Source organism: Callorhinus ursinus, unplaced genomic scaffold (genome assembly GCF_003265705.2).
Source record: "Callorhinus ursinus isolate GAN/ISIS: 27379988/994484 unplaced genomic scaffold, GSC_fseal_2.0 scaffold14, whole genome shotgun sequence".
NCBI classification, from domain to species: domain Eukaryota; kingdom Metazoa; phylum Chordata; class Mammalia; order Carnivora; family Otariidae; genus Callorhinus; species Callorhinus ursinus.
Genome location: NW_027397076.1, coordinates 4,477,204 through 4,492,432, shown reverse-complemented (window position 1 = coordinate 4,492,432; position 15,229 = coordinate 4,477,204). Strand labels below are relative to the sequence as shown.

Sequence of the window (15,229 nt, the reverse complement as noted above, 5' to 3'; positions counted from 1 at the left end):
TTCCCTTGCTCCCCACACCTCCTCTTCAAGGCCTGGGCTAAGCATGTCATTATTGCATGGGGTGATGCCACAAGGGAAGTGGAAGTCATGGCTCAGAAACTGTGGGCACATTTACACTCCCTGTACCACCAGGGGTTTGCAAACACCAGATAGTGGCCACAGCTGGGCAGACAGGAATCAAAAGAGCGGCAGGAAAAAAAAAAAAAAAAAGCCCATGGAAAGTTCACAACAGTGGCAATGCCAAAAGCAAGCAATGAGCCAGATGAGAGCATGGGATCTGATTCTCTGGGAGAGCAGTTCCTCCCTCAAAGAGTGCTGAGCACACCGCCTGCATCAGATCCGGGGGTTGGGGGGGCTGATTGTCAAAATGCAGCTTCCGCCCCCCCACCCCATCTACTGAATTCCAGCATCAGCATTTTTTACAAGCTTCCCAGGTGGCTCTGCTGCACTCTGACGGTTCTCAAACGTTTGAGTAAACGCGGCCATGACGGCACTTCTTATTCCATAACTTAAAGGCTGCACAGTCATATTAAACATGAGATGATTAATGAAAATTAATGAACTGCCCATCCATATAGAGGGGAAATAAAAACAAGCTGCTTTCCTGAGGGGACTCTGTGACCTGAATTAATTTAACCCTGGCAAATGGGAGGTCTGCTCCCTGGGGACAGTTTGCTCAGCGTGGACCTATGGATGCTCGAAGGCCCCAGAAGCTGGCTGGTAATGGGGTGCACACATGCTCTGCACACAACCTGGGGCTCCCATACCTGGAAACGTAAATGTCTCCAAAGGAAGAGAGAGGAAGTGAGCCCTGGAGCCTCCGGTTCGGCCTGCTCTGTGACAGAGGATCTGCCTGGGGCTGCAAGGAGCCTCCTCTCACCAGGATCCTCCAGAAGTCTCTCCAGGCTCTGCCTCAATGAATGACCCCGGGGCCTGCTGCAAGCAAAGGCCTCTGGAAGCACAAGAGATGGGACCCAGGCAACAGCAGCGCCACAGAGGGACTGAATTCACAAGGCTGTTTAGCTGGAACCCGAGTGGCCAAGCAGCTGTTTATTTTTGGACTTCCACATTTCCAAAAGTCAAATGCAACCCCAACTCAGAATTCTAAAGTGCAAGCTGCTTTTCTTCGAGGGTCAACTGTCCCGGGGAGGGAGAGGAAGGGCCGGACCAGAGGGCCGATGCTGGACAGCCTCGACTGGTAGCATCTGATCGCTCTGAAGCTGTTCATAACCCGGCTTGAATAAGCATAGGGTTGTGCAACTTTTATTTATCAACCTCCGAGCCCAGCAGAGGCCCCGGCCAGAACAGCTGGGAAACCACATCAGCACCTTGGCCTTGTCCTCAGTCACAGCAACTTGGCCAGGCGCCCCTGCACATAGGTACTCAGACCAGCACGCCAGAAGCTTAGTTCCCTCCTCTGCAGATGAGGATGCCAACAGTGCCAACCCCATGAGGTTGACGGAGAAGGGGGGGGCGGTCATAGAAGGTTGTGTACAGCACGGAGGGCGGAGAAGGCACAGAGGCATATGGCACCAGGTGTAATAATCAGCAGATGTTACAGCTGCAAGGACCTCAGGATGTTCCATGCCAACCCCCTCATTTTACAGGTGAGGAAACTGAACCCCAGGGAGGTTAAAGCACAGGCCCGGGTTCACGGAGTTAAGAGCAGCATTGGAGCCCCAGTGTGGGATTAATACTCAGGGCAAGGAGTGCTCGCCAACTTCCAAGCACCTGAGAGGCAGGCCCCAGCGCGGTCAGGCCCCCGGACTGCCGAACTACGAACAAGCCGAGATGGGGAGTGACAGGTAACTCCTAAGCGTGCCGGCAAATTATGACCCTTTTCACAGCACGGCACCTCCCTCTCGTGCCAGGGGGCTGCCCTCCCACAGACAAGCGTGAGACATGGCCTTCAGTCCAATTCAGTCCAGAAATTATTCCAATTTCTGAAGTCTGATTTGATATCACACACGAGTAGGCGTACTTGGGAGGTTTTTATCCCATTATTTCTTAATCCGCTGAAAACACTGCTTTTAAATATTAACTTCGGGCTGCTACCGAATCACTGACCTTGGGAACGATGAACAAGGGACGCAAAAGACCTAAGAACCAAAATTAGTTTTCAAAAGGGGGGAAAAAATTAGTCGACTGAATTTAGCTGATCCACGTGAAGAGAACAAAGAAAAAAAAAAGTTTTTAATTTCTTAAGATGGTAAACTATATAGAACATGCAAAAAAAAGAAAAAAGCATGGCTTTAAATTCTATTGCGTATTCTAACCGTGGATGATTTTATAAATAAGCGAAAGGGAAGATTCTTCAGATGTTATTTTTATCACGACAAAACTCTTGTTCGGAGAGCTGATTCTTGGCACTGAGAGTGGGAGAAGACCCACCGGACAGGTAAGGAACAACTGTCAGGCTGTGATCTGTCCCCTGGAGGCTCTCACTCTCCATTACCCAGAGAGTTAGCAGGCTGGGCCCTGCTCCAGAGCCCCACTGCAAACCTCCCCCAACCCATGCTTATCAGCCCACTAATTACTCCCTACTAACCTGCTGGAGAAGCTTGTCACAGCAGGGCCTCCAGCTACGCAAGCACAGCCCCAGACAATGTCCACTGGACCCCCAAGGAGCATGCTCTGTCCCCAGCAGGTTAGCTCTGTGAGCTTCATCCAACACCCACCACTCAGTTCGTACCCTCAGGGAGACTGGGGTAGGGGTCTGTGGCTCTTACAGGGACCCCAAAGAACAGCCTGGGCAGAGAGTGAGGTGCTCCTGGACATTCGTGCTTGTCATTTTCTCCGCCGGGACCCCTCCACACCCAATTATCTGCCACTAATGTCTTCAGCTGACGAGCTCCTCTGTATCCATCCCCCACGATGGGCCCCCCGTAATGCACGTACAGGTCCGCTTCCCTAACCTCGGTCGCCATTCACACAGAGACCATTTCTGTTGTATTCACCGTATCGCCAGTGTCTCGCAGGTGCCTGGCATATTCGACGCCAAAAAGCTGTGGCTCAAAGGGACTCCAAGTATTAAAAAGGACGCTTAACATTTTGCTAAGTGAAATAAATCAGACAGGGAAAGGCAAATCCTGTATGATCTCACTTACATGTGGAATCTAACACGGCCAACCTCATAGAGGTAGAGAGTACTGGTGGGTGCCAGGGCCCACGGGGTGGGGGAAATAGGACATGTTGGTCAAAGGGCACCATCTTCCAGCTTTAAGCCGGATAAGGTCTGGGGATCTCACGTGCAGCACAGTGACTACAGTTAACAATACTGTCTTAGGTACTTGAAGGTTGTTAAGAGAGTAGATCTTAAATGTTATCCCCATGCATGCGTGCACACACGCTGATGATTAGGTGAGCGGATGAAGGTGTTAACTAACCTAACAGTGGTAATCATTTTGCAATATATCCGTGTATCAAATCATCGCACCATACACCTTAAACTTACATACATTATATGTCAATCATAACTCAATAAAGCTGGGGGGGGGGCGGTAAGGACCCTTAAAAAAAAAAAAAAAAGGTAAAACCACAGCAGGACATCTTATCAGTCCAGAGCCACCTGCCACTGACTCTTCTTTGACTTACTCATCTCTCAAGTGTTGAATCCCTACTTGTCCTGAAATCACTGAGCCTGAACTTGCTCATCTCTAAAATGGAGATAATATGATGGTGTTTAGAAATGGGACCTTGAGGGGTTGATTAGGTCCTGAGGGTGGAGCTCTCATGAATGGGATTAGGGACCCTAGGAAAGAGACCCCAGAGAGCTCCCTTGCGCCTTCTGCCAAGTGAGGACATGAGAGAAGGTGGTCATCTATGAACCAGAAAGGGGGCTGTCTCCAGATACAGAATCTCTGGGGGCCTGATCTTGGACTTTCACCCTTTGAAACTGTAAAATATAAGCTTCCATTATTTATAGGCTAATAAATAAATAAAATGGAGATAATAATAGTACCCACTCCAGAAGGGCTGGGAGATAATTCACAACAACAGCTAACAGTAATCCTAATAATTACAGACTATCAAGCCCTGACTATGTGCCAGGCACTGGGCACCATCATGTTGCTCAACCTTTCACTCGTTAAATTCTTGCAGAAAGATTATTATTTCTGCTTCTCAATGAATATAAACTGAGTCTGAGACAGGTGATGTAACTTGCCTTAGGGCACACACCTAATAAATAGGGAAGCTGGGTCTCACAAAGCCCAATAACCATACTCTCAAGCTCTGGATCACATCCATGAAGCAAGTACCACAGCACCTAGCACATAGCGGGGATCTGATGAATACGGGGCTGAATCCGAGTCTCTGAAGATACAGCCTTGTCTCCACCCTAAGTCCTGTTTTAAGCTAATTTTTAAACTGCTTCCATCTTCAAAAGCACATCCATTGGCGTTCCTTGCTTTTCTCTGTGAGGCCAGCCAACACAGTCGGACAAGAGGCAGAATTGGAGAGGGGGTCTGAGAGGTGTGTCCTTAAAAATGATGCAGTCATAAGTCAATTCTCCAGCAAGCAATTTGGGCAAATCTGCTCTGGATAAGGCACTGATCTAGGCCCTGCCGAACATGATCCAGACATTCCCTTCAAGTGGCTTACAATCCTACTGGAAAGGGCAGTGGACATGGGGGCTCCTCCTTGTCCAGCACCTATTCCCCCTTCTACTGATAGAAACACCCTGACTTTGCTCAGGGGATCCCAGTACGTGCAGTTTTAAAGAGACAGTCAGTCAAGATAAAGCACCCTCCCAATGCCAACAAGTGGACCCATGATCCTAGGATTTGGCTAAGAAAATTCTCTCCCCCCAGAATTGAGTTTTGAGTGGTCTGAAAATGGCTAGGCCATTTATCCCAACAACAACCTCTGAAAAGAACTAGTTCCTTGGGGCTTCCTTGGGTTTTGTCTCTTCCCCAGCCTGGTCCTCTGGGATACACCAGACCTTCCAAACTCATTTTCTCCTTAATGAGTCACAGAGTCCATTTCTGTCACTAGCAACCAAGACCCCTAACTTCTACCGGGAGACATCAATGGGTTGGTGTGGGAAGAGAGAACCTGCTGTGCTTGGGGCTATAGAAGTCAGAGTGGGCTTCTGGGAGCAGGTGACATGGGGGACTGGACCAGAAGATACACAGGCTTTGGCCAGACTAGGACACTACTTATCAAGATACTTCACCCTCCTCAAGCCAATAGGCAAACACATGGGCCTAGAGATTGGCCAAGATGATGCTTTTTCTAGGACTGTAAGACCCTTCCCACCAAAGTGTCTTTTTGTGAGATCACAGGTGAACTGACGTAGGTGTGCAGAGATGGAGCCTCCTGAGAAGTCCTTCCGAGCATCACCCCCCACCATTTCTACCTCTGTGTCTCACTCACACTCCTAAATAAGACCAAAATTGAGTCTCACTTTGCTCATTCATTTTTCCATCCCTAAAAAGGACACATCCCCCACTGTCCCCTTTGCTCACACATACTGCATACCTACACTCAGTCACCTCCTTCATGAATTGGGCCATGTCTCACTTGACCGGTACATGTCAAAATGCCAATCTTCAGGGACCATCCAGATGTAATTTTTACAATAATTTCCTCTCGCACCACAATAAAGCCATATTAAATTGTTGTGGAGTTTTGCCTTTTTTTTTTTTTTCTGGCTGGTTGGGGGTTCAATAAGGATTATTTTGACCTATTTTGCAGAAAAGTGGAGAAAGTCTAGCCATATTCTCTGCCAAATAATGTTCACATCTGTATTTACCAGTTGTTGTAGACTGAATTGTGTCCCCCCAAATTCATATGTTGAGGCCCTAACACCCAATGTGACTATATTTGAAGGCAGAGCCTTTAAGGAGGTAATTAAGGGTAAATGAGGCCATAAGGGTGGGGGCCTGATCCAACAGGACCGTTGTCCTTATAAGAAGATGAAAAGACACCAGGAGCATGCACACACCCATGATAGAGCATGTGAGGACACAGTGAGAAGGTGGTGGTCTACAGGCCAGGAAGACAGGCCTCACCAGAAACCAACCCTGCTGGCACCCTGATCTTGAACTTCTAGCCTCCAGAGCTGGGAGAAAATTAATTTCTGTTATTTAAGCCACTCGGTGTGTGGTATTCTGGTATCCACCTGAGCACACTAATACCCTGGTCCTTGTCCAATTGACCTAAATCACAGACAACATATAATCCAACCAAAGGGAGGGTCATTCACGGTCAATATCAAGCATAGCAGGGAGAGCCTACAGGATAGGAACCCTCACTGCCTCGTTTGTCCCTGTGTCCTCAATACCTAGGAAAGAGTCTGACACCACAGCAGACACTCAATAAATAGTTGTTGAGCTGAATGTAATCAGACATGATGACTATTGTCTTAACTTTTCTAAGAATGAGAATACCCATCCACTCACTACCAACCTGGCCCAGCACCTACAAGTTGCTAAAGTCAGACAACCTCCCCAGATGATATCCCGGACTCCACTCCAGTCCATGTCACTTCTGTCCTTGTGGGGAAGATCACAAGCCCAGGGGATGCAAGACCACGGTGCGTAAATGACCCCCACACACTATGCATACAATGCCATCCCACTTCACTATACTCTCCCCACCAGCCCCTGAGACAGGCTCCTCATTTTGCAGGAGAAGAAAACAGAGACTGAGAAAAAGGGACTCCCCAAGTCACAGGTCATAAAGGCCACACCCACGTGTCAACCGGGGACTTAGATTTTGTGGCCAATGCTGCCTGCACTGGGCCACACCTGTTCCCACAATTTCATCAAATCCACAGAAGCGCAGGGTAAGGAAGAAACAGCCTGAGTCCGGCATTGGGATGCTTCCTTTCTCGGGAAGTTAGGCCTGGGGGGAGACTAGCTCAGATATCAGACTGTTCAAATTTCGTGGACGATCTGGCCGGGGAGCTAATCAGAACAATTTGGCTGTGCGGCTAAACACGGACACCCCTTCCTGGATCGAGCACTGCCTTGATGGCAACACTTCATAAGAACCATTCCCTTACAACAAAACTGTCAATCCCAGCAACCGCAGGCCAGAAACATCCCAGCTGAGCCCCACCAAGCTGCTTTCTGATGTACTGTACACACAAATACCAATATTCCCCAGATGTTCTCTATGTAAAACATTTGGTTTGAGACACAGCCCTTCTTTCCCAAAAACTCTTACATTTGTTTAATGGACTCATACAGTTCAGCTAAAATGTCCTGGATCAGACATCTGAAGCCAGCCCGGCTCTGATGCAAGCATCCCATCTGCAGAAAAGACGAACAAGTAAATAAGACAGTCTTCCCCAAGATTTATGCTCCCTGCATCTTTAAGCAGGTCATAAAATGTAAGCTATGTATGGCTAATAATGCAAGTTGCTTTCAAGTGTGTTTCTGAGTCCATCTCCGAATTAATCTAAGACTGATGTTCCAACAGAGAGTGGGTCTGGCATGCTGAACAAGAGGCCACATTCTGCTTCTTACTCCCGCAGGAAAGTTTAAAAAATCAGTCATTTGAGTAACCTTGAGGTAAAGGTAGGTTTTTCCTGGTTTTAGTTATTCAAATATAGCAGTATCTCCTTTCGTTCCAATGCCACTGACCCCCTAACCCACACTCCGAAACACAGGTAAGAGACGGTGAAATGGAAAATGTTCTCCCTGAGTGACCCTGGCCAGCCTTGCTCCCCCCACAATGGCTCATCCTGTCACATGAAAAAACAGAAGTTCATGAGATGCACGGTCAGGGCCCGTTCAGCTGTGAAGATTATTAGAGGAAAGGAAATGAACCCTTAGGAAAGCCACCCAAGAAATGTCATTGAATCCACGCACTGAGCCCCCGCAGACAGCAACCCACAATTTTCCTACTAATATTTATAATAAGCTTGGTCACAGCAAATCTTTGGGGAAGTGAAAAAAATGGAAGGAGAAAGCCGTCAGAGGGAGCCTCACTGACAGAACCAAGACAGGACAACTAATTTTTACCTTCCATCTTTAACTTCCGTGTCTTGTGAGTTTTCAGTATTGGGCAGGCGTTATTTTTGCTATCGGAAAAGAAGTCTATCCTCTAAAAAGGTCACAGAAAGGAATGAAAGTTGATGAGGGAGAAGACAGACAAACTATAAATAACAGACCCGAGAACCCCAAAATAAAGTTCTGAGGACCAGTTGGGAGAAGTTCCCCCAAAGACATCAAGAAGAGGTCTAACGTTCAAGTACTTCGTTTTAAGAAGGAAAGAAAGTGTAGGTACATTGAAAAAGATTTCCATAATAAATGGCTATAATTTTTTTTTAAATTGGCTATTAAATGGGTAAGTTCCAATTACCTGGAAAAATACACTTGGAGCTCTCTGTGATAACTTAGTATGTCCACTTACCAGGCACATCAGATTAACCAGTATTCTCCATTTCTTTGACTGAGGTTCATGGCAGGTTGAAGACAAGGGGTTGCACCTGCTACTCTCTCCTTTCCCTACAGCCTTCTTGTTCAATCAGCCAATTACCCACCATCATCCCAGGCAAGTCAACTGCCCCAATATGGCGGCCTCTACAGTCCATGGAACTCCTCATCTTCCAACAAGGCCGGCAAATCATGACATGATTGTAAGCCCTTCCACCCTAAGGATAAAAAGCCCCAGATTTCAGACTTTTCTTTACTCTCTTACTGCCAAGAAAATGCAAAATGCAGTAAGATAACACACAGAAAATACCCCGGAGGGGTCCCAACAACGCTAAGTGCTCCAAAACGCTTTTACGATTATAGTTAACAAAGAGCCCTTATGCAATATATGTAAGAAGGAAGGGGACTCCAATTAGACCTTCAAAATCTTGAGAGGTCGAGAGGACAGTGTCAGAGGGCAGAGTGAGAAGGGGCTGGGAGAAGGGGAGCAGCTGGGGCCACTTTCGAGAGGACATTTCAGGTCACCCCACTAAAAGAAGTCCCTCCAAATGTACTTCTGTAGCCCCCAGGGAATTGATTTTGCAGGATGGAATTATTTTGCTGAAATAAACAGACACACAAAGGTCGCTACAACTGGGGCCTAAAAAGAAAACAAGCCAGCTGCCGCATTTACGGGCAGCCTCTGATGCAATAGGAGCAAAAGGTCCGGGTCCAGGTCCAGGGGGATGGCTTTGGACACACCAGTCCTCCCCAGAGAAAGAAAGCATACCAGGGGGCAAGGCTGTGGGTTGGGGGAGGACTTGCCTTCCTGTGGGTAAGGTCTCCACTTGGCCAGGCAAGGCTGGGGGTTGGGGGAGGACTTGCCTTCCTGTGGGTCAGGTTTCCATTTGGCCAGGCATTGATGGAGACATCTTCAGGAGGGCAGACCTGGACCTCTGCAGTCAGCGTGCGCCAGCCGGTGACCTAGGGGACTGTTTAAAAATGTTGGTGCCCGGGCACCATCCCCAGAGAGCTTTTCAAAGGTTATTCTAATGCTCAGCCAGGACAGAGAACCAGTGGTGTAGCGGGAATTGCCCTCAGCAGGGTCGGACGGACGAGAGTCAGCGCGGCCTTGACCCCTTGGGCAAATCAGCTACTCTTTCCCAGCGTCAAGTTCTTTAACTGCAAAGTGGTAGTTAACAGTCACCCCATCACAAAGCTGCTGTGAAATGAGAGGATACATGTCAGCGGCCTCCTTCGGTGTGCCGTGCAGAAGGCACACACGTGCACCCTGTAAGTGTCAACCTTTCTCTCCTTTCAAGGCTCTTGCAAGTGGGTCAGGAATTCCGGGCTGCTCCTAATCCTAAGGGGTTTCCTGAATTGTTAAGTGGTTTTTAAAAAGGTGGGGGAGAAAGGCACATCTTTCCTTATGCTGGATCCCCACCACACATATAAAATTCACACACACACACACACACACACACACACACACACACACACACACACAGGCATGCACCCCTACTAGGTGAAATGGGCATATTCTATAGTGAAACTATGTAAAAAATCGAGAGTCACAAGCAGCAAACTGAGGGAATGCCTAGTTTCTAAGATCGGCATTGCTTTTCCTGTCCAGAAGAAAACCTATCCGGGGTGAGACGCTTTCTCAGAAAGCCCCTGCCTCACCCCCATCTCCCCCATTATGCCAAGTGCAAGTCTCTTCCACCTGGAGGCCCTGTACAGGGCTGGCACACAGTGGGCCCAAGGGAATGTCTGCCAAATGAATGAGTTAATTCTGCCCCTTAAGGCCAGGGATGGACATGTGTAGATCAACAGAGCTCATAATGCCCACCCATGTTAATCCCCTAAACAGGCATTGCATAAACACACCTGAACTTTGATTCCAAGCAACTGGCAGAAAAGGATAGGAAGGTCCATCCAACACGCACAGGAAGCAGCTGCTCAAAGGCCAGTGACCGTGAGCAGCAGCGTCACCACATCTCAGGGTTTGAATCCCACCTACACCTGCAGATGTAGGCAAGTGACTTAATTTTCTGTGCCTCAGTCTATCCACTGTAAAATGGGAATAATCATGGTGTGCACTTGCTAAGGTTACCAAGAGGGTGAATTTAGGTCAGTGATTTAACACGCATGGGCTATAGCCAGGTATAATCACTGCTATGCAACTGTCTGCTATTATTACTACTCCATGGGAGGATATCAGGCAAAGGGATCTCACGTTTCAGGCCCACTAAGAGAACCCCAAGATCTGAGAGCCTTCCGGTTATCACATGAGAAGGTATGGACCGAAGAAAGTGGGGTGCTGTATTCCCAGATGAATACAGCAACTAGCTTCCCAATGTCCAGCTGAGTTTTTCTTTTTTTTTTTTTAGAGGTTTATTTGGGGCGGGGGGAAGGACAGAGGGAGAGAAAGAGAGAATCTTAAGCAGACTCCCCGCCAAGTGCAGAGCCCGACGCGTGGCTCGATCTCGCGACCCTGAGATCATGACCTGAGCCAGCTTAACCTACTGCGCCACCCAGGCACCCCAGAGCTGCGTTTTCCAAAGTGCAGACCATGGACCAACCCCATCACATCCACTTGAGTTGCTTGGTTAAAATGCTGCAGATTCCCAAATCTCCCTAAGTCCCACCCCAGCCCAGCTGGATCAGACTCTCTGGGGTAGATGCCAAAGATGGTGCATTTTGACAGGCACACCCAGGAGAGTCGCAAGTCCCCTCAAATTTAAGAACCATTGGATTGGCTAAGCTAGAGGATCCATGTCTGTATCCCCCAGAGCCTCACACAATGCCTGACACAGAGCAGGTGCTCAACAAATACCAGGTGAATCCATGCAATGGTTATAACTCTCGAAGTGTTCGTTCAGTTTTTTGAAGGCCCACTATGTGTAAGGCCCATACAAAGCAATGCTGAATCAGACTTCATTCATTCATCTAAACATCTTTACTGGGTGCTTTACAACATGCCAGGCAGTGTTCTATAAACAAGATACAGAAACAATGACGAATGGGGTTGCTGTTTACAGATACTGACAAGTGCCGAGTACGGAGCTAATAAAGCAGAGTAAAGAGTGGCACGCGACTCTCATTAAACTCAGCATCTAGAGCAACTCTGCCCTTCAGAATTTCTGTGATGATGGAAAAGACCTTTTCAGCACTGTCGAATGGTAGGGAGGCACTAGCTACAAAGAGTTATCAGGCACTTAAAATGTGGCTAGTGTAACCAAGGAACTGAAGTTTTCATTTTAATTGTAATTAATTTTAACAGCCACCCGTGTCCTTATTAGTGCAGGTCTAGAGGCAGAAGAAGAAATGGAAACGGGAAATGATAACACGCGCATTATGTACTACAGGGGTTGGGAGGGAGGGGGGAGTGCTTAGAGCACCACGTGTTATCAAATGCCTCTCACCCAATTACCAGATGCCCTAATGTTCTCTGGCTCCAAGAATTGAAGGAACAAGGTCAGGTACAAGGCATGGTACTTGGGCTGGAATTTTTATAGCCCATGATCAGTTGGAAGAGGTATGCAGCCCAGCCAAGCCCCAGAGACTGTGATTTGGGAACACACTGCCACCCGCAAAGCCTGCCCACAGCTGCCAGAGAGATCTCTTTCGGCCCCACCGCTCTGTGGATGGTCAGTCATTCTGTCCTCGGCTAGAACGTCCCACTGGGCCCAAGACATTGCACGGATTTTAGAAGATTTCCCCGCTTCAAGCCTAAGTACAAATACAAGCCTCCCAAATTCCACCGGAAAATTGGTGGCTAATCCAAACATTTCATAAAATTAGAACTCATTGTGGGGCTGAAAGGAATTCAGGCTGTGCCGCCACCAGAGAAATGGAAGATATTTGTTATAATTTTTTCCTTCATGAGCTGTTTTAAGAAGCAAGTGCTTTTTCTGCTTGAAATAAAGAAGGCACGCGGGGTGGGTGGGGGGAAGAGGGCGGTGGGAGGAAGGGGAGAGTTTTTGCTTTTGTTTTGTTTTCTTTGTGGTTTGCGAAAAAGCATCACCAGATGACAAATCGGAGGAATCCTGCCTGACTCCCTCATCCCTCAGCTAGCAGAGATAATAAACCTTCCTTCCCAATCCCGGCGGCAGCTCGCTTTTGTAAAGACGGTGTTTTTCCTGGAAAAAGGGGACTTTTGCTCCTTCATTTTCTTCTTGGGCTTTAGCCCCAGAACATTCACATCCAGAGATTTCATGAGCAAGGAGGATAGCCGAATCATTCATTCAGGCATGCGGGCACGTGTGTCGCCAACATTGATTCACCAGGCACTGGACTAGGTACTTGGGCTACATCAGCAAGCCAAAGTGATGAAAATCCCTGCTTGGGTGGTGGGAGCGTGCATTCTAGTGAAAGAAGATGAACAAGGGAGGATTCGCTGCCAGCCACTTCAGAGGTATGTGGGAACAGGACGTGAAGACCCGCCAAGGGCAGACTCTGGAAGAAGCGGGAAACGGGGCTCTGGGAGAGCAAGGAACCCCGTCGTCTGACTGTCACTCACCCCTTTCGCCCAGAGCAGAGCAGTGTCTGACACACAGCTGGCCCTCAACAAATACTTGTTGAGTGAATGATGAGGCCTGACACCAAAATCGGTCCCAGAGCTCTCATCTTACAGATGAGTTAGGCAAAGCTATCGAAGGGATGGATCTTGCCCCAGCTCATGCAGTTCAAGTTGTGGCAATGAGGGGACTGAGCCCAAGCCTCCTGACACCAGTCCCAGACTCATGATGCCCCACAGCCATTCGGCAAGTATTGACGGCATTCTTATTGTGGGCCAGGCCCTGAACTAGGCACTGGGAGGACACAGATGAGTAAGGCACAGAATAACTGAGATTATGGGACAGAGTTCCTCCAATTACCATTTTCACAAGCTTGGAGACAACTTCTCTGAGCTTTAAGTCTGGGTTCAACGGGTGTCTACCATCCAGCATGCAGATAAAAAGCCAAAGGGCTTTTTAGGTAGCAGGAGGGCTGAAGAAGCTTCCAAGGTCCCAGACCCATGAAAGGCTAGGGAACCCAGTGGTTACGACCATGACCCTGATGTCAGACAGTCCAGTCCTAAATCCCAGCTCTGAGACTTTGAGCAAAGTCATTGACCTTTCTAAGACTCCTCTTCCTCATCTGCAAAATGAACATCCTAATGATACAGAAGAATGGGAGAGAAGGCATGTCAAGTACTCAGAACAGCACCTGGCATACACCGGTCACTCAATAAATGTTTCCTGCCATTAACACTGTTAGGGAAAGGACACTCCATCTGCTCTGGAGCATCCTACACACTCAAGCAGGTGCAAAGGACTCAGGGGAGATTTCCACTTAATTCCTCTCCTCTCCAGGATTTCTGCTACCAGCTGCATGCACACCCATTCACACACCAGTTCCCTCCCTGAACGTCACATTTGATTCTGCCTGGAAAACCTATCATTTGACCATGAGGAAGATACAAGGTAGGGTTCTCCCTAAAGTGAGCACATCCCTGCCCTGCCTTTCCATCCAAACACATTCACACGCTGGGCTTGGAGCTGGACGGTTAGCCTCTTCCCTCCCACTCCTTCTGCTAGCTGAAGGAAAAGTTCACTTTGAAATCTACTAAGAACCATTACAAGGTAATTACATGGCATCTGGGGCCACTGAGAGTTTCTCAAAGTTTGTGGGTATCTTTTTTAATTGACTCTAAGAAAGTCAAGGCTGGCTGCATGAGGGATGTACTTGAGGCCAAGGGATGAAATTCCGAGAGATTAAAACAACACACACATACTCACTCACACTCACAGACACGCACCACGGAATCGGTCCCCTTAGATGGACCAGCTAAGACGGGTTAAGTGTAGGGGGCGCCTGGGTGGCTCAGTTGGTTAAGCTACTGCCTTCGGCTCAGGTCATGATCCCAGGGTCCTGGGATCGAGCCCCGCATCAGGCTCCCTGCTCGGCAGGAAGCCTGCTTCTCCCTCTTCCACTCCCCCTGCTTGTGTTCCCTCTCTCTCTGTCTCTCTCTCCCTCTCTGTCAATTAAATAAATAAATAAAATCTTAAAAAAAAAAAAAAAGATGGGTAAGTGTGGGCCACAATAATCAGGATCTGAAATGACCAGGGTAGCCGCAAGTTCTAGAACCAAGAGGTGGTTGAGTCGCCTTGGGGCAGAGGTTGTATCTTGCTCTTTATTTTCTCCCCGGTGCCCAGCACAGTGCCTGGCACACAGGAGGAGCTCACCAACTATCTGAATAAATATTTTTAAAGGCTACGTGGGAGAGGCAGAAGGAACACTTGCCACAAGAAAAAAAAAATGACAGCAGATATTTCTACTCCTTCTTAGGAAGCTGTCTAGGCTCCTAGACGAGAGCTGAGACAGACTTGAGTTTCATTCCTGCCATCCTCCCCAAGTGACAAAGAGAGTGGCCCTGGGCCTCAGTCCCCTCTGCGGGGAGGTGGGAATAGCTGTAGCATCTCTCCCTTAGAACAGGTCTAAGGACAAGGACATCCATCAGGTGATGTAGGTGAGGCACTTACCCCGAGGCCTGGCAAAAATAAAGTGCTCCCTAAAAAGGAGTTTGATCAATTGATCAATTGACTCCCTCCCTAAGGATAAATTAGTAGTAAACACATGAGTCAAGTCTTCCTTTTAAGTGAAGCTGCGAAAAATACCTCTTGCCCTAGGAAGAGGCCCTCCTTAGTCTTTTCCTCAACCCTCGAGTCTTGCCGCCACCCTACCTGTCACCAGGCTGAAGGAGCTGAGCCCTCCCGGGATGCCAAGTGCCCCCACCACTGCTAAAGCCACAGGGAGAAAAAAATGTGGTCTCCAGGGAGAGCCACAGGCAGGAACAAGAGCAGAGCCAGCCTGGGCTC

At 48.3% G+C, this 15,229-nt stretch overlaps 1 protein-coding gene across 3 annotated transcripts in view; it reads right to left on the bottom strand.

The window, feature by feature from the left end:
- The window catches only part of NUAK1 (NUAK family kinase 1), a 72,304-nt gene that overhangs the window by 45,730 nt on the left and 11,345 nt on the right, over positions 1-15,229 (bottom strand). The window contains exon 1 of one of the 3 annotated variants that reach the window (XM_073900355.1): positions 768-1,101. The exons of the other annotated variants lie outside the window; for them this stretch is intronic. The gene's annotated coding sequence lies outside the window, so the exon portion shown is untranslated. Of the gene's footprint in view, positions 1-767; positions 1,102-15,229 lie in introns of those variants that run through there. 3 annotated transcript variants of the gene reach the window in all.